The 20,089-nt window shown below is 37.1% G+C and overlaps 1 pseudogene; it reads left to right on the top strand.

The window, feature by feature from the left end:
• The first annotated feature begins 5,029 nt into the window (after positions 1-5,029).
• LOC108412171 lies at positions 5,030-8,464 on the top strand (annotated as a pseudogene).
• Positions 8,465-20,089: the final 11,625 nt, after the last annotated feature.

Here is a 20,089-nt window from a genome sequence, read left to right as displayed (position 1 = left end):
AGCATAGCAATGGAAAGCGATGCCATGTTTTCTTAAAATGGAACCCAGTGGGAGCAGATAGAGAGAGAGAACAGTAAAGGTCCTAAAACTGAGCCCTGTGGAACCCCATATGACAGGGGAACAGAGGAGGATTTTGAATTTGCCAGCTTCACACACAGGGTTCTATCTGACAAATATGACCTAAACCATTCCAAAGCCACCCCGCAAATCCCCACCAAATTCTGCAATCTGGATATTAAAATGTTGTGATCCACTGTGTCAAATGCTGCAGTGAGATCTAACAACAGAAGCATCACATGATCACCAGTCTCAGAGTCATTGGACAGGAGGATATCATTAAAAACCCTAATAAGTGCTGATTCTGTGCTATGGCGGGTTTTAAAACCAGACTGAAAAACCTCCAGGATATTTTGTTCATCCAAATAGAATTTCAGCTGGGCATAGATCACTTTTTCCAATATTTTTGAGATAAAAGGCAGCTTGGAAATGGGCCTGTAATTAGCCAGAACTATGGGATCAAGACCAGGCTTTTTAAGCAGGGGATGCACTACTGCATGTTTAAAACTTTTGGGAACAACACCAGATGACAAACTGCTGTTAATAATGGTTAAAACCTGCTGCCCTATACTGGGAAAAACCTCTTTAAAAAAAGTGAGGAGGCACAGCATCATATGGTGATCCTGAAGGCTTTATCTGGCCCACCACATCTTACAGATTTGACAGAGTCACCGGCTCAAAGATTTCAAAAACAGCCAGGCTTGGGGCAGTATCAGATGGGTCAAAGGCAGGAGCTGTTATAAGAGCTCTGGCAGTGACAACCTTATCTATGAAAAAGTGCAAAAAGTGGTTACACGTTTCAGGGGAATCTTCCAAGCAGGGTGGCTGAGGGGCCCTTAGAACAGAGTCAATGGTCTTAAACAGTACATGTGGGTTATGCTGATATGTGACTATAATTTTGGCCAGATATTCCCTTTTAGCTTCTTTAATAATATTTTGATAAGAACGCCAGCAATCTTTTAAAGTTTGAAATGAAACCTGCAGTTTGTCCTTCTTCCATTTTCGCTCAGCTCTGCGACACTCCCGCTTTGCTGCAAGAGCTCTGTCCACCCTGAACCAGGGCTCAGGTTTAACTCGCAGCTGTCTGGATTTTAATGGAGCCACAGAGTCCAGAATGGTTTGGCAGGAGGCATGAAATCTAGAGCTAAGCTCCTCCGTATCAACAGGTATTGAGTCCGGATTGTCTCTAAGCAGATTGAAGGCAGTAGAGAACTGAGCAGCAGTGAAGGGGTTAAAACTCCGACAGAGCCGAGCAGGAGCGCAAGATTTAACAGATTTAGCTCCGGATAAAACCACGTCAAATAAAACAGAATGTCATCAGAAAACCCACTGTTACACACCTCTAGGTTTAACACAGACAAACCATAGGAAAGAACCAGGTCTAAAGTATGTCCATGTTCATGTGTGGGACCGGACACCCACTGTGTTAGATTAAAAGAGTCAATGATGTTTAAAAAGTCTGACACTTCTAAGAGGCCCATAGTAGATCCAGACAAACAATGCCATATTTACACGAAACCTCATTCCTTCAAGAAGTGCAGGAGTTTCAGGGAAAAGCCACTTGAGGAACATATGAGTTTCCTGAAGGAGAACTTTGTATGTTTCAGATGTTGTGCATCGACTGCACATCAGGCAAAATTGTGCAAAGCATTTATTCACTGTTCAGAGTGTGAAAGCAATCATCACATTTCTGCTGTTAATGCAGGCCCTGCTCCTTGGTCAAGAAGGAGTCAGACACACCTGCTGTAGGCCATGATGGGGAGCACAACGAGCATAATTCAGCTGTTCTAACCTCTACAGGCACAGAAGTCTGTGGACAGGGGTTACAAGACAAATCCTGCTCTAAAATATGTCTAGTGCATGTTTACCCAGAAGGGCATCCAGAAAAGAAGTTAGGATGTATGTGGTACTGGATGACCAGAGCAATGTATCATTAGCAAGGTCTGTATTCTTTGACATCCAGGAACATTGGAGGTGGATTCAAACTGTTCTATCATGGTGTAGAGAGGAAGAGAAATGGAGTAGGGATAATCCTAAAGGAACAGCTTGGGAAAAGTGTTCTGGATGTAAAGAGAGTGTCAGACAGGATCATGACTTCAAATATCTTGGGTCAACCATCCAGAGCAATGGACAGTGTAGAAAAGAGGTGGAGAAGAGGGTGCAGGCAGTTTGCAATGGGTGGAGACGGATGTCAGGGCTGATGTGTGACAGAAGGATAGCAGCAAGAGTGAAAGGGAAGGTTTACAAGACTGTAGTGCGTCCTGCTATGATGTATGGTTTGGAGACTGTGGCTCTGTCTAAAAGACAGGAGGCTGAGCTGGAGGTGGCCGAGATGAAGATGCTGAGATTTTCGTTAGGAGTGACAAGGCTGGACAAGATTAGAAATGAGCAGATCAGAGGGAGAGTGAAGGTGGAGCAGTTTGGAGATAAAGCCAGAGAGGCCAGGTTGAGATGGTTTGGACATGTGTTGGGGAGGAATAGAGGCTATATTAGGCAAAGAATGTTGGAGATGGAGCTGTCGGGTAGAAGGAGAAGAGGTAGACCTCAGAGAAGGTTTATGGATGTAGTTAAGGTGGACATGGAGATGGTTGGTGTGAAAGTAGAGGCAATGGATAGGGCAAGATGGAGGCAGATGATCCGCTGTGGCGAAGGGAGCAGCCGAAAGAAGAAGAAGATTCTCAAGTGCTCTCACTTCTGTTTCAGCCTCTCTAATAGCATCTGAAGCTTGGGACATATCTATTGCTCCAGCAATCATCATGGCAGGACCTGCATAGAGAGAATAAACAGGAAGTTCAAACTTACCTGAACAAATAAAGTGTATGTAAAACGATTCAAGTTCAGTGATTGTATTATTGTAATGAGTAATAAGATTCTCACTAACAACCCATCCAACTATTGGTATTAATGTCACTCCCAGTCCAACATTCCTCACAGTCGTAGCGTTTTCTCTCCTTACTTCCTGTCTCTGAAGTCTGGCTCTTGTTGAGCTCAGATTTGTTCTGGCCTGTCCCAGAGCACCTTCAGAGTCACTCAGTAATTTTTTATTAGATGTCTGTTTTATTTTCAGATTGTCTAAGGTTTGTTTTGTGTTGCTTATCTCTCGTTCAAGTTTTCCTGCATCTTGTGTAAAGATCTCAATGTTGTTATCCAGGATCCTCAGCACTGCAGAGGCTGCCTGTTCTGACCGCTCCAGGCTATGCTTGGTCTGCACAATCTGCTTTCTGATGTAGTTGTATTTGGAGCACTGCCCAGTGATGGGATCTACATGTCCTTCAATGAGGACCTCATGTACTCTCCTGATGGAGTTGAGGCCAGTAGATGGTGTCAGAGTGGTCAAGGGGAGGGGGAAAATGGTAAAATTCAGTAATGTTTATTCACCAAAGTGAGAATGATGTAGAAAAATAAGCAGGAGGAAACAAAATACTGTACAAAATTGTATATATATATATATATATATATATATATATATATATACAATTTTGTACAGTATTTTCTGTGTATATATATATATATATATATATATATATATATATATATATATATACACACACACACACATGTGGGCAGCTCAGTAACCAGATACAATAGCCTCTTAACAGAAGACAACAAACTCTATGAGTTAAACTGCAGAACTGTTCACACCTTTGTGCTCTTGACTGTACATAGATTCTGTTCTTACCTAAGAACAAATCCCAAAACATTGGTGAATGTCAGAATCATGTTAAAAACTGTGTAAGCAGATATTGAGAAGAAATTCCTTCTTAAGAATAATAGATGAATAAGACATAGGGTCATTGCCAACATGTGTCTATCCATAATCAATGAAACAACTCTCCAACACTCCACCTCCCTGACACATTTTCTCTTAGCGAGTAGTATCAGTGAAAGGTTAAAACAATGTAAAATGTTTTAATGTGTTGATGTTATTATTCAACTTACCCAGAAGAGCAGAGATTGCTCATGTTAATCTGACAGAAAAAGAAAGTAAATGTTTTATCAAAAAGAAAGACAGTGAGCCCATCAGGAGGTCATAGTAAGACATAATTTTTTATAAAATATTACATTGGTGTTATACGAAGATTAATGAGACATTTTGAAAATAACAAGAAAAAACTAAACAAAGATGGATACATACATTAAAATAAATAAATAAATACATTCACTTGTGCTGTAATACTGAAGTCCAGTCTCAGTAAATAAGTCTGGTCAAGACAGTACATCAACGATCTCTGTCTTTTCACAATCTTTGACTAACTGAGTGCAAAGCGTCCGTCTATGTTGTTTAATTCAAATGAATGTGAAAACGTTTATTAGACTCTCCATATATTTATACTACTATAATAATAATAATAATAATTATAATAATAATATCAGTAGTAGTAGTGGTTTGTGGTGAAGAAGACTTTCTAATAAGTACTGCCAAAGATGCACTTAAATAAGTTCATACATGTAATTAAAATTTATAAATTATAAAAAAACACAGGACACCTTTTACCTGGTTTGTATTCAGTTACCTCTAGATGGTGATTTAGAGTTTTAGAGCAACAAAGACTTTTCTTCTAATTAGATGACTGTTTAAGGAAGCAATGTATCAAAATTCATTTACTCTCAACGTTATGGTTATTTCATACTTTCACTAAAATCAAGGATACTGTTCAACATGGCATGCAACCATTTCAGGCAAACATTACTATACACAAGTCATTATGAATATTTTAAACTTCAGCAATGTTAAGTGATAGCCTTATCACATTTTACCACAAACACTCAGTTTAAAGTAAGAAATATTACCTCCAATTAGTCCTTTTAGATTGTTTACTGATCTAGATCACCCAAAATGGTTCTCTATCTGAGACTGAATAAGTCCCTCCTTTTAAAGTGCAGCAGCTGTTGGTGGGCTAGGCTTTTACATCCTACAGGTAATAAATACTCTGTGACATTAATTTTGTCCTTCATTCTGTCTCTTCCCTTCATATCAGCAGAGAAAAGAGAGAACCTTTTCCACACCTTCACTGAAAGCTACTCAGATATCAAGGTAGGACAGCTGATCTAAATCTAAGATTAGTATTTACTGGTTTTTACTGGTCTTTACTTTGTCACATTTTGCAGCGCTTTTATTGATTCCTTCATCTCTGTCCAATAACTAGATTAGCAGTACATAACAGTATAGTAATAACCCAGAAGTTGCTAGGGGGCCCACTGGTGGCTGTAGTGCCCTAAGCAGAGGTTATGTTGTATATTAGAGTTGGCACTGCATGCAGGTAATTATTAATCATTTAGAAGAAAGACTTTTACTGTGTTAGACAAATGCTTGCTACACATCACATGCAAAAGTTTGAACATGCCTGGTCAAATGATTATCTGTGTGAAAACAAGTTCTCTACCAGAAACAAACTCAAATATAGCATTTTCTGCTAATTATATTGCATAATTTTTATTTATGTGATGACATTATAATATTTTGAAAAACTGTGTCTTTTATACATTGGTTTTTCTTTAATATGTTAAATTCAGCAAAAAAAAAAAAACAGTATGGTGTATTAAAATGTGCTGATGTGAGTTCTCTATAGAGGATGTGTTAATTTATTTTCAATTGACAAAACTTGTCATTTAACCAGGAGGCCCAAACCTTCATATATGACTGCATAACATAGAGGTAACTAATAGGCGGACACTGTCCTATATGGACCTGAAAAGAGAAAACTGATAATATATGTTGTTGAAATATTACTGAATTGTATTTTATTTTATTTGATGTTCAGTTGTTGCCTACAATAGATGTTGATATACCTATTAGGCTACTTCAGTCAACAGTATATGGCACCGAATCATGATGTTCCAAACCTTCGCTTGAGGAAATTTTCTCTAACTGGACCTTTTTTTTTTTTTAATTAAAGACCCCCAGTATAACATTTATTTTGGCTTTAACATCAAATTATTTAAAGATTTTGAAAAAGATTAAGTGGAACACCGCTGATGTTCTACCTGTAGATAGAGGTTATGAGTTGTTCAATGCAATCATAAAACAAGCTAACATGGTAGCATTTGTTAAGCTGAAACTAGTTGAATGTGGTGTGTAAGATAGGTCCTAGGCGTCCCTATGAATTACTATAGAAACTATAAATATTCTACATCTTGAGATGTAGGTTATTAGCAACAAATGTAACTGCTAATGTAGTTCGGCAGCTACGAAGTGAAAATGGTAAACTATGATGTCTTTTACCATTCTCAGTCTCAGAGGAGCTGAAAGACACCTGTCAGGCTTTTTGAAGGGCTTAGAACAAAAAAGATACAAATGCTATCGTTATTGGCAAAACATCTAGACAATTAGGATTAAGCATTGTTATTATACTGTTGTTATCCTTATATATATATATATATATATATATATATATATATATATATATATATATATATTTTTTTTTTTTTTTTCTGTTTTGTTTTTTGTTTAACTACTTACTAATACACGTCTCTTCCCTAATATTTGTTTTAGTAGGAACTATGGATTCCAAAATTGCTAAGACCTGTCAAAGCCTCACCACAGCTGAGGACATGAGAAACCAAACCAAGCTTGTGATGCAGCCTTATGCCAACTGGGAGGAGTACCTGACTCCTGCACCGCTCTCCATAGCCATCCTGGGAGAGCTGGTCTTCATCTCTTCTAAAACAGATTTCTCCATCAACAAAAACCCACCCAAAGACGACTACAAGCACATCAGATACCCAGATTCATTTCGTGCCTGTCTCATGCAAGTGTGGGCCACAAGAACATGGATCAGATTCGGCTTCACACCATGGCTGTTCCAGACTATATGAAGACTGCAGTGAAGATTCTGTTTCAAGGTAATGATGAAGTTGTTGAAGCTCACCTTCCTGACCAGCTGGAGAACATTCGTGTCATTGCAGATGACTGTCTTGCATTGGCTGAATCAACAGAAATGCAGTTTAGTGAAGTCATTAACATTATCCAAGAGCTGCTGGAAGCCTGTGTAAATGCTGAGCACTTTTATGGTGAAGAGCTGGAAGAAATCAAGAAGAAAATCGAGGAGAATAATATTAGGAAAAAGTCATCAGAAGAAGCTGCTAAACACTCTGAGAAGGCAGTTAAAATCATGGAACAGGAACTGAAGGAGGCAAATGATACCTATAAAAATGCAATGGATTCCCTTCCCAGTGGATGGAACATGGTGGCTATGGATCTTGTTGGAGCTGTGACTGAGAGTTTCACATCTGTAATCACTGGACTGACGGCTATAGTGGTTCAAATGTGTAATGGTTCAAAGAAAGTTGCAGAGACCGTGAAAGATGTAAAAGTTATGACCTCTTCTGCAGATGGACTTGATGAAATGAACATCTACAGCAAGTCTACAGAAATCTTGACTTGGACAGGGCATATTCAGCAGTATGTGCAGGAGAATTACATTGACTGGAAGAGTCTGTATGATCAGAAGAACAAATCTACAAAAACAGACTTTGTGAAAGAACAATTCCAAAGAATCAGTTGCAGCTTAGAAAAATTCCCTGATTGTAAACCAAAGAAGAAGGTTCAGAAATTATGTAAAGAAGCCATTAAAATCTGTAAAGACCTGGCAAAATATGCACCAGATGGAAAATATGAGAAAGAGAAAACAAAGGAGTTAACTGAGAAAATCAGTGAACTGATTGAATCTGCCCGCAGTTTTGACTGCAAAAGCAAAGACATCACAAAAACTCCTTCCTTGATTCCAAAACCACCAATGATGTTTAAAGAAGAAAGTAAATCAGAGAGAAAAAGTGCTTCAGGAAGAGCAACAGAGAATGCCAGGTTCCGCATAGAGCAGAGCCGAGCTCAACTGAAGAACATTAGAGAGACCTATGACAAGAGCGTGGAGAACATGGAGCAAAACCAAAAGGAACTCACTGAAATATTGATCTCCATGCGAAACTGTGAATTAAAACAGATAGACTTTAACATCTTAACATCTTTAACATCTTTCAGATGGTGTCCAATATTGTGAAAACCAGCCTGACCACAACTCTCAAAGATTTTGTCTCCACATCTGAGAAGACACAGTCACTTTCCTACAACTCAAAGTTCTTCGACAAAGATCTGCTCTATAGTCAAGCATTTCAGGCCACCAACATTGCCAGCCTCGTCCACATGATCTCAGCAACCTACACTGAAGTGTCTGACAAGTATCTCATGGATCGTGTCAGCTCACTGGGGAAACTTATGGCCATGGACAAGACAAAACCTGTTTTTGAACAGAAGCGTCTGCAGTTACAAAACGGCTGTGATGAAGCTCAGAAAGGTATTTTACGTCTTGTACTCAAAAATAAGGATGAGTTTGAAAGGAAGACTAAGTCAAGAATTAAGAAGAATTAAGAAGAGTTGCTTGCCATTCTTCCCTCTGCAGCTCCAAGATGAGGAGGTGTTATACTCCTGAGTGTATTTGAAAAATTTGCTCTCATTTAATCTGAAAATGACATTGATGTTGATGGTAATTATGAAGTAACCTTGATTTTTCCCCATGTTAATTATGTTTAAAGGGTTGCACAGGTGCTATTTGTACACTCCTAGCATGTCAGAATTTTGGGTCTTTACTTTATAAAATGTGTGAATTATGCCGCTGTTATTTTTAAAACTGCCATTGGAACAAAAGCTTGTATCTCCCCTTTTGTTGTTTTTCATTTTTTTGACATAATTTGAAAGTGCCGTTTGGATTTTATGATAAATGGACCAAAGAAACGGCCATATGAATGAAAATTCAGTCTGGTTACCTTGATATACATCAAAAGTAAAGTATGTTTTTTCTTTCTCCTGTACTTTTACCATTCTTACCATTTTATAGAAATGAGAGTTTGTACAGCAATATTGTATTAAATGTAAATAATTCATTTTTGGCTTGTAAAGAAAATAAACACGGACATGTATGTATGTAAACTGCTAAACTTTGCCATATATTTCTATATCTTGTTTCTAGTTACCATTTGAATAAATTTTTCTTACAGTCAGTCTGTAAATATTTTATTATAATCAATAAACTCGTGTAACATGATCAAATGAGACTTGTCTTTATTCCAGTGCTATGACTGAGATTTTGAGAATACATTTATGCATCTTTGCCACCAGTAGAAACATCTGTATGCACACTGATTGGTTTGGCTTCATTGTTTTACTACTTTGCAAATATCTAAAAGAAGGCTGTGCATATATACAATTTCTAAGCCACTTATCCTTCTGGGCCGCAGGGGAAATGGAGCCCATCCCAGCAGTCATTGCACGGAAGGCAGGTTGTGCATAGTGTACAAGAAGTGAAGATCCGCCAGGGGGCAGCATAACATACCTATATAATGACATCCGTTACATCTTTTTCCTGAACAAGTTTATAAAACTGATTTAAATGCAAACAAACATATAAAAAATAGCAGCTTGTTTTAATATGTGTGTTGAGTTTTAATGATACTAAACATATATTAAAAAGAAATTAGAGTTTGCCAATCTTATCAACCTATGAATTTAATTATTTCAACATTTTGCATTATGTTTTACATTGTGATTCTCAGTGGAATGAGAGGAATAAGAATCTGCTTTTAATTATACAAACTTAATGCAGATTCAGTATTTGTTGTTGCAATAATAAGAACTGACCAAACACAAAAAAAATGTCCTTTTGAATAAACACAATTACAATGTAAGTTTTGAAAAGTTTATTTTACCAATAATCATATTTCACTTGTGTTATAATAATACTTATTATTATTGTTGTTGTTGTTGTTGTCAAATTATTGTTGTTGTTCCCCTGTGATGGACTGGTGACCTGCCCAGGGTGTTTCCTGCTTTCCGTCCACTGACTCCTGGGATAGGCTCCAACTCCCACCACAACCTAGAAGGATAAGTGGCTTAGAAATTGTGTGTTTGTGTGTGTGTGTTGTTGTTATTGTTATTTGAAAACAGAAAACTATGCATTGTTCATTGTTACTTTTTTACATTCATATCTGTTTTTTGCAGCTGGCTTGTGAAAGGCCAGTGTGGTGATCATTTCAGTGGTGATCATGTAACCATGGTAAGATCAACAACCCACACCAGCAAACTTTTTCTGTTTTCATTTCTTAAAGATTTATTTTCTGGCATAGTTCGTACTCTTTTTCATCTTAATTTGTGCAATAGTTAACTGATATCTGTACAGGCACCAAAACATATTATGCACCATTTAAGCTGAAACTAAAAATTCACATATGAAACTGAAAAGGAAGCCGGCTTCAGCCTTGTGTCATGACAGAGATAAGTGTGTTTCTGATTAACCCAGGCAGAAATTCAGGTAGCTAAAACAATGTTGGTCAAACTTGGATATGATATACTAAGTTAAAATGCCATGAAGCTTTCTTGTTTTTCAAATTAGCATAGACTCTAAAATCCCTTCATCCTGATATTGTGGTATCAAACTACATTGCTTCTCTAATGTGAGCATTTCATTATGACATCTTTTTTGCCAAGTAAGAGTGACGTACCTCACAATCTTGCATGGTGTGAAACTTAGGCTAACATTACTGCTTGCTTTAAAGAACACCACAAATTGAAAGCAGCAGGCAAAAAAATTCAGGCACAAGTATGATCAGACTTTTTCATTATGGGTGCAACCAAACTGCTTGCCCTCCAGGACAAATTTAGGTTTTTCACAGGTTTTACACAGCAGCATATGTAGCACCAAAAAGGACACTTTTAAATAGTTGGCCTCCCCATCACAGGATGCTAAGAGGGTGGGAGGAGGAGCTGGGAGTGTGAAGACTAGCACATGCTTCCACCAAGACATGTGAAGCACCACAGCATCTTTTAAACTCTTAAAACTAAAAACCTTTACTTCAAAATAAGTAAGCACCAAACCAAACTTTACAGTGATTTCAGAGATAACAGCATCTGAATAACATAAAGACCTGAGGCTCAAAAATAAACACTACCATTCACAACACTCTACTCACAACTAGACAATACCACAGAAAAGCATTAGATCTGCGATGCAAAATGTGGGTACAATCCAGTACCCATCAGTAAAAGTAAGAGAAATATTTTTAAATTGCCTATTATTTGACTGTCTTGATTGATTTCATGGCAATATCCACTCAAATCTCTTGACATGTAACTACTACCAGAATTACTGCCACTTACTGGTGTAGAAAAATAACACATTTTCTGATGAGGAAATAATTGAAGAGTTTTATTCCTTGCTGAGTATCTATTAATAAGAATTTTGGATATAATATTTATTTAATAAAGTTGGCATATATTCCTCATAGTAAAGATTACATATTAAGTAAAGATACATATTAAGGCAATTCCCAGTTTTAACCCATGTGTGGTGCTCGCAGTAAAAATGATCAAGGCAGGCTTTACTGAGGGAAACGTGAAACAGGCTCGCAGTCACAAAACAGGCGTGGGTCAAAACCAGAAAATACAACCAGATCCAAAGCATAATAAATCAGTAGAACAATCCAAGACAAAAACAAGGCAAAAGGGCAAATTCCAGAAGAGAGTCTAAAAGGTCAAAGAATGGTAAGAGATCAAAAGGCAGTACAATCCAAAGGGTAAGGTAAAAGACAGAATGGGGAAAATTTGGCAAAATGGTCATAAACAGCAAATCATATATACAGTAGAATGCTCAGTAGGTTGAATACGATACAATACTTGGCAACCTTACTATGCTAAAGCCTGTGCTAAAACTAAAGATATCACACGACCTATGAAACAGGTCAACCAAATTAGTATTCAGGAGTGGACCCACCGCATTATTGTGTTTTAAAATCATTACAGCCATAACAATTTATATAAAAATACCAGATGTTCAGTGGTCAGCGTAGGGCTCTTCTTCAGCAGCTGTAGCCAGTCAGCAGACTGTGCATACACACACACACACACACACACACATATATACAAACACATACACACACAGACACACATACACACCCTAACAGCAGGACATGTAGGAGGAGAGCAGAGTGACACAGCACCTCCACACTTTTATTCCCCGCAGGTTCAGCTCAACACTACATATGTAATCTAAATGTGTTGGGGTGTGTTATTTATATGTCCTTCATAGAAAATAAGCTAAACCCAAGGAAACTGGGCTTGAAAAAATAAATAGCATATTTTTTTCTTTTAGTAAACACTGAAAATCCGGCCCACAGAAAATAAAGTAAATAATTTCAGTAAATAAACAAAATAAGCAATTCACAGTTGTGATGTCACATAGTCTACATAGATCCCAGCTGCAGTAGGATTTGTAGGATAGAATAAATTGCGTGAACAGAATGAATGAAACTTCCAGAAGTATGACAATGTGTATTAACTTGCTTTTTTTGCTTAATTAACACATTACTGCTAAATTCAGTTGTTAAAGAAAGACTTTATTCATATATTAGATGACATACAAGTAAATTCATCTTGATATATTGACATATGCATTAGTTATTGGTGAGTAATATAAGACTTATTCATGCATTTATTCCTCAGTGCCCTACTGTCTGATCATGCAGCTTTACTATAAAGTGTTACCAAGTTTTGAGAACAAAAAAAAAAGCTGTGTTAGTGGAACTGTGGCTGAGTGACTACCATGACAACTACACCACAAGCAGTCTAACTAAAACTAACTATCTCAGCAAAATATAATCTATAGAATATATAGAATGTGCGTGCAAGGCTGGTAGCCTGATTTTTGTTTACAGCTTGCTGTGGCACTCAAGCGTTAAACCACAAACTTTTTACATCCTGTGACTTTGTCTCTCCTGCTACCTATGATACTAATTCACACGCATTGACCGTGAGACTTTTACGTATTTAGGTGTTTTATGCTCTCACACTTACACATTACATTTGTCACACATTTTTACTTTTCTCTTCCTAGTAAAAGTATGTTAAGGATGATTAATACTTAATTACCATTCTTTATTTTATAATTACCCTATAATTCATACTATAATTAACTGTTTAATTAAACAGGGTAATTATACATTTATTATGGATCTATTTTTCTTCACTTCTTATTACTTTTTGCAAATGTCTAAACCTCCCTATTCATAAATTAAAATGCATAGCATTTGCTCAGATGTTACATTTAGACATGTCAAAGCAGAGGATTCAAACACCCTTAAAAGAAACCCAACTTGTTCTTCTTACTCAATAATTTAAAGCAAATAGAACATTACCACAGACATTGCCATGGCCACTTTACTTCTGTTAGTAGAGATCTGGCAAACCTACTCCTAATGTAAAAATTATTTAAGCAACTGAACATGAGAGGGAATGTGTTCTTGTGAAATATCATCATGGCTGTGAGTTGGTTGTAACCACAAGCTAAAGGTGAGTGCCATAGACCATCTCAGCCATGATGTTATTCATGATAACACATGACCTCGAGTGTTCTATTTCTTTTATACAACAGTTAAATAAATAAAGTAAGACATAAATAAATTGGGCCGTGAATGTGTCATTTACTATATTTTAATGTTAGCAATTCCTTCCAATTCCTTTCGAGCTCCACTCACTCGCTGCGCAGCAGGCAGTTCTTTCTCCAGCTCCACACACAGACCAACAGACAGTTTGGGAATTTAGTGTAGTCTCATCTTCAGAATCTGACCAAATTGGCTGTGGATCAAATCGGACCTTTAATGTATCCATTTTCTGTTTGTGCACAAAGTAAGAAATAAAAACATTTAAATGGTCTGAGTAGATCCTACAGCTGTCAAAGTTGTTGCTTAGCAACAGCGTCTCAGTGGAGTGTTTGTGAAAAACCCATGATGTTATGGCATAATAACAGCACAGTTAGAATGCTTCTCAATCAGCCTGCATGGCTGAAACTATCTTTTGGTGAACACAGCTGAACAACCAATCAACTGCCACAGTTTCAATAAAAATCTAAATCTGTACTGCTTCATATCTTGTTAATAACTCTAAAAGCTCATCTATGGTCACGCATTTGCATGCCTGAATCGATTGCACCAGAAATCATTTCACATATCCACATGTTCCACATGTTGTTATATCCTCAACATTCAGTAGCCTATTTCATACTCCCAATGTTGTAGCCTACTTTCAGTTGGTAATATGGCTAAATGTAATTAATTACTTATTCATCTTTAATTAGTAGTCATTACATGTCACTAAGAATTCAGTTAGCTGGAAGACGAAGGGAATGCCGTGGTCCATGATGACGTCCCTGGACATGGATGTCACTGAAAGCAATGTCATCTAGAAACATATGTTGCTCCAAATGTGTTCATCAATAATGACACCTTCAGAGGTGTGCATGTTGACGAGTACTACCCAAAACCATAACAGACCCTGGATTTTGAACTTTATACTGAACTATTTCAACTTTATTGAACCATATCATGCTTAAATGGTTCTTTGCATGCTGCAATGGTTATTGTGATGATGTCAGACTTGTAAGAATAGAAGAACCCTTTTTGGTGCATTGTAGATCAATTTTCTAAAAAGTCCTATATAGAACCATATACAGCTCACTCTGTATCAGTCTAAAGAACTTAGAATTTAAGCATGAAAAGTTTCTAAATAGAACTCATGCTTCTTAATAGAAATACATCTTTTCTGAAGAACTCTTGAAGAACCAACTGTTTAAGTGTGTAAAGGGTGAAATACCAAAAATCCAGGTGGAGGAATGTTATTGGGCTGTTGGACTATTTGCTGTTGCATGTTTTTGGCAAAGCCTTAACCCATCCTTGCTCATAGGGGACTAGGCCTTTCCTGGATCCTGATTTTATGTTCAAGCATTAAGGTTTCACCTGTTTCATATGTTTTTGAACATTTTACAATGTTCGTAGTCTTAAACAGCTGTTTCTCAACTTTTTGGAATGTGTTGTGGGCATTAATTTCACAATAAAATGTATGTTAACAAAAACAGAGAATGTAATTATTGAAAGCATTGCATGTCTTTGCATCTGGAAGTAGATTTACAAATTACTGCTTTCTGTTAATATTTGCATTTTACCCTCTGTTCCAGCCCTTTTACAGTTGAGTCTGTACATGATGCTTTATAAATTTATTTATATTTTTAGAAATTTAGCCCCAAGAAGTCTGAAATGGAGGAATTTATTTTGTAAAAAAGCTGTTGCTAATCAGGAGAGGGGGGAGAGAAAAGGACATAAAGACTGATATCCATATTGTAAAAAATCAATATGAAGAAGGGAAATATATTTCAGAAATAAAATTTTAGGTCATTTAGATCAGAATATAATTCATAGTAGTTACTCAAAAATGTATAGTATTGACTGAACCATTCAGATTACTTACAAAATTAGCCCAAGCAGTCAATGAGTAATCATTATAATTATGTAATAATTCAGTTATTGAATAATTCACACTAGTCGCTGAGTTATTAATTGTAGTTACTGAATAATTCATAGTAGATATCAAAAAAATATAGTAAGTACAAAATAACTCAATCTAAAGCAATTACTGAATAAATTATTATACTTATTAAATAATTCATAGCATAGTCATATTTAAAAGTTTGGGTGCCTTTGTTCAAGGGACTTTATCGATTTATTGAAGTAAAAATAAATGATCACATCCTCTACAGAGAACAGACACCTTTTAATAGTCTATTGTGTCATCAGAGATTATATCCTATCAGTGCAAAAGGGAATGCATGCATTCTCCAGCATATAACTGGTCAGTTTAAGTAACATTTGAACATATTTTGTATGGTGGACTATTCTCATCCCAGCAATGGTCTATTGAACTTGCATCAGTTTCCATTATGATAGTGTCAGGTCCATAAATGTTTAGATGTCTGTAAAGTTATTATTATTTTCATTGTCTACCACAATACATTGAAGCTGAAATTACATAATGAATATTCAAAGTGCAGATGTGCAATTCCAATTTGAGGGTATTTACATCCAAATCGGAAGCACAGGGTATGAATTACGATCTTATTACTGTAGGCACAGTACAGTACAGCACAGTATAGTATGCATAGTCCTGCCCCCCTTTAACCACCTCAATATTTAATTTTAACTCCAAGATACTGTGGGTGCAGGTAAAATAACAATAACCGTCAAAATCCAAATGTTTATGGACCTGAATTTATATGTTAATCTATGTAAACTGTATATAACACTTTTAAAATCTCATGACTTCTTCCAAATATTTATCCTTCAATTGAATGGATTATACTTGATCAATGGGATTATTTAACTTCCAATGACCATGCATAGTATATACAGTTATTTGTAACATGACAGAATGACACAGACACTCATGGGTAAAAGTAGAATGAGAGGCTTAACTGATAAACACAATCCAAATTCAAAGTCAAAAACAGTCAGAACCAGAATAACAAACAGATATGAACGCGCAGTAGCTCTAGAGACAGAAGCAGTACCTCACAAAGAACCTATCCTACAAGCCCAGGCTTTATACTAATCAATGAGCTGCAGGTGGACATGATCAATTCTCTGGAGAGCTAGAGTGCTAATTGGAGCACAAGAGTGAGGCAGGAGTCATGTGATCCCCCAGGGGTTTCTAGGAGATGGAGTCGAAAGAGACCTCAGTGCCAAAGGGAGTCGTAACAATATTAAGTAGATTAACTAGTTATCTACGGCTAGTGTAACTATGAACATTTACTATCAGAATTTACTTGTCATTAAGAGGTCAAGAGGTCAGATTTGTAGTGGAATAAATGGTAATATAGAGCCAGTACAGTTAGAAATCAGATCAAATGGGTCTACAGGACCTAAAACAACATAATTGTAAATCATATTAATTGGAAGCTTAACTGTCTATGCAGGATCAGTACATGAAAAAGGATGACTACCTAGGATCAACAGAAGTCATAAAGAGGAAAAACTGACCAAGACTCAAGATTGAGGCAGTCTGTCCAACATCACCACAGTCATAAGATCAACAAAATTAATTAGCTATGTAGGATTGGAACATTAAACAGCACAGTTGAATGCCCAGGATCACTACATGAACAAATTCAGTTGATAATCCAAGTTTAATACACTCATGAGCTGGATTTACTGGTTATTTAGGACCAGTACAGTCATGAACCGATTAAACAGTTCTAAAAATGTTCTTGAGAGGCCTTCCCAGTTTTCAAGACCGTGAATTGGAATCTTGTGATGAATGCTGTCAAAAGCTGTGCAAAGATCTAATAACACCAGATTAAAAGGATTTTGTGCATAAGCCCTGAGGCCTTTCACAACGGGAACCAGTGCTCTCTCAGTAAGTTTCAGTCAGTACTGACTGAAACTTTTCATATAACTTGTTTGATATTAGACATGCATATAATTTTTAAAAATGACTTTTTCTCAGACTTTACTTTTAAAAAGGTCTGGTTTCAGTTCCCTGGCCGGTCGACCAGCATCCTGACTGTGTTGAGTGTGTTCTCCCCATGTCTGCGTGGGTTTCCTCCAGGTTCTTTTTCTAAGCCACAGACATGTGGTTAGGCCAACAGGACATGCTAAGGACCCAGAAGGATAAGCAGTTTAAAAAAGTGTGTGTGTGTGTGTGTGTGTGTGTGTGTGTGTGTGTGTGTGTGTGTGTGTGTGTGTGTGTGTGTGATTTAATATGAAAGGATCCATGCTGCTCTTTTTTGGGGTTCACCAGCACAGTTATAAAAAGTCTCTGAAAATGCAATTCAAAACAGTTAAAACATCACTTTGATAATCAAAAGCCATATATATTAAGGATAGAATTAGGAACAGGGTTGAGATGCTCCTGAAAATTGAAAGCAGAGGAAACTGATGTAAGTAGGCTTACATCAGGAAGGTTGTAGAAGCTTGCTTCAGTCAGCTGAGCTATGCTGTTTTTTAAAGCTATTTTAGAACACATATCAGATGAAGAAAGAGATATATTTTACCATTTCATGAAAAACATGAAACTTATTTAGAACTTGATGACAGCAACACATCTCAAAAAAATTGGGACAGGGGCAACAAATGGCTGGAAAAGTAAGTGGTACTTATAAAGAGTTGGAGGAGCTATTTGCAACTAACTCACATGACTTGGTATAAAAAGAACATTTTAGAGAGGCAGAGTCTCTCAGAAGCAAAGATGAGCAGAGGTTTAACAGTCTGTGAAATACTGATCTAAAAGTTATGGAACAATTTCAGAAAAATGTTCCTCAAAGTAAAATTGTGAAGACTTTGCATATCCATCTACAGTACATAATTCAAAGAATCTTGAGGAATCCCTGTATGCAAGGCTGATGGTCAGTATTGGCACTGCATTAAAAACAGGCATGATTTTGTACTGGAAATCACTGCATGGGCTCAGGAACACTACCAGAAATTATTGTCTGTGAACACAGTTCGCTGTGCAGTTCACAAAAGGAGCAAAGAAGAAGCCATATGTCAACATGATCCAGAAACACTTCCGTCTTTTCTGGTCCAAAGCTCATATAAAACAAACAGAGGCAAAATGGAAAAATGTTCTGTGATCAGATGAATCAACATTTGAAATTCTTTTAGGAAACCATGGACACCATGTCTTGTGGACTTGGAGGAGAGGAGAGGGACCATCCAGCTTGTTATCAGCGCACAGTTCAAAGCCTCCATCTCTGATGGTATGGGGTTACATTAGTGCTTATAGCGTGGCCAGCTTACACATCTGGAAAGGTACAATCAATGCTGAACAGTATATAGAAGCTTTAGAACAACATATGCACCCATCCAGACAGTGTCTCTTTCAGGGTAGGTCTTGCATATTTCAGCAAGACACTGCTAAACCACATACTGCATCCGTCATAACAGCATGGCTTTGCAGAAGAAAATTCCGGTGGTGAACTGGCCTGCCTGTGGTCCAGACATTTCAACAATAGAAAATATTGACACATCATGACCCAAGACTTTTGAGCAGCTATAATTCTACATTACAAAAGAATGAGACAACATTCCTCTCCTAAAACTACAGCAATTGGTTTCTTCAATTCCCACACTTTCACAGACTGTTGTTAAAGGAAGACAGGATGCTACACAATAGCAGACACGGCCCTAACTTTTTGAAATGCATTGCTGCCATTATGTTCAAAATGAGTTCATATTTTTCATGAAATGGTAAAATGTCTCACTTTCAACATCTGATATATGTTCTATGTTCTGTTATACTGTGAATAAAATATGGGTCTATGAGAATTGCAAATCAGTGCATTCTGTTTTTACATTTTACACAGTGTCCCAACTGTTTTAGAATTGGGGTTGTACATGTTTTTAAACTTCTGAGTCAGTGTAACACTTTTTAAAGTACCTTTCAGGCACTTCTTCCTTAGCTATAAGTTGGTTTAAAAAAAAGTACATAAGTGATCTGATATGAAAACATCAGAGATGAGGGACACATTAGTGTTTAAACTTTTGGTGATTTCCAGGTGCAAGATGTGACCTAGCTTGTGGGTAAGGTTGCCAAAGACAATCAAATCAAATGGCTTTAGAAGTTTCAAGAATTCTAATGCATTATTGTCTAATGGATTATCAATGTCTAAGGTAAAACTGTAAGAGTTCAATATCAGTCAGACGAATGCAGATCTTAGTGAAATGACTGGAACAGTGGGGAAGTTCAGAGGCTGTCGTGGGTCGAGACCAGAACCGTATATGATCACCAATGTGATCATGACACCAGGCAGACAAAAGTAGAAGGATAATCCAATACGTAAGGTAATCAAAACAAGCAAAAAGGTCAAAACTAGGAATCCAAAAACAGGCAAACAAAACCAAAGGGGCAAGGCAAAATTCAAGATCCAAATATACAGGCAAAGAGTCCAGCACAAAAAACAAGAACAGGTAAATGAGGAAAATGCTCAGCAAGTTCATTGAAGAAACAATACCTCATAATAAGAGCCAGCCAAAGCCCTAGCTTAAGTACCATACTCATTAGTCACCTGATCACCTAACAGGTGCGGAGAGTCAGTAATCCAGTGATTGTGATCGGAACCCGGTGCGTGGCTGATCGTCACCAAATCTGTGATCACCCAGAGTCTCCTGGGAAATGGAGTCTGCTCTGGACTCTGAAGCTGTTGGAAAGTCTGAGGTCACACGT

Source organism: Pygocentrus nattereri, chromosome 1, assembly GCF_015220715.1.
Source record: "Pygocentrus nattereri isolate fPygNat1 chromosome 1, fPygNat1.pri, whole genome shotgun sequence".
In the NCBI taxonomy this organism is placed as follows: Eukaryota; Metazoa; Chordata; class Actinopteri; order Characiformes; family Serrasalmidae; genus Pygocentrus; species Pygocentrus nattereri.
This window is presented reverse-complemented; position numbering and strand designations above follow the sequence as displayed.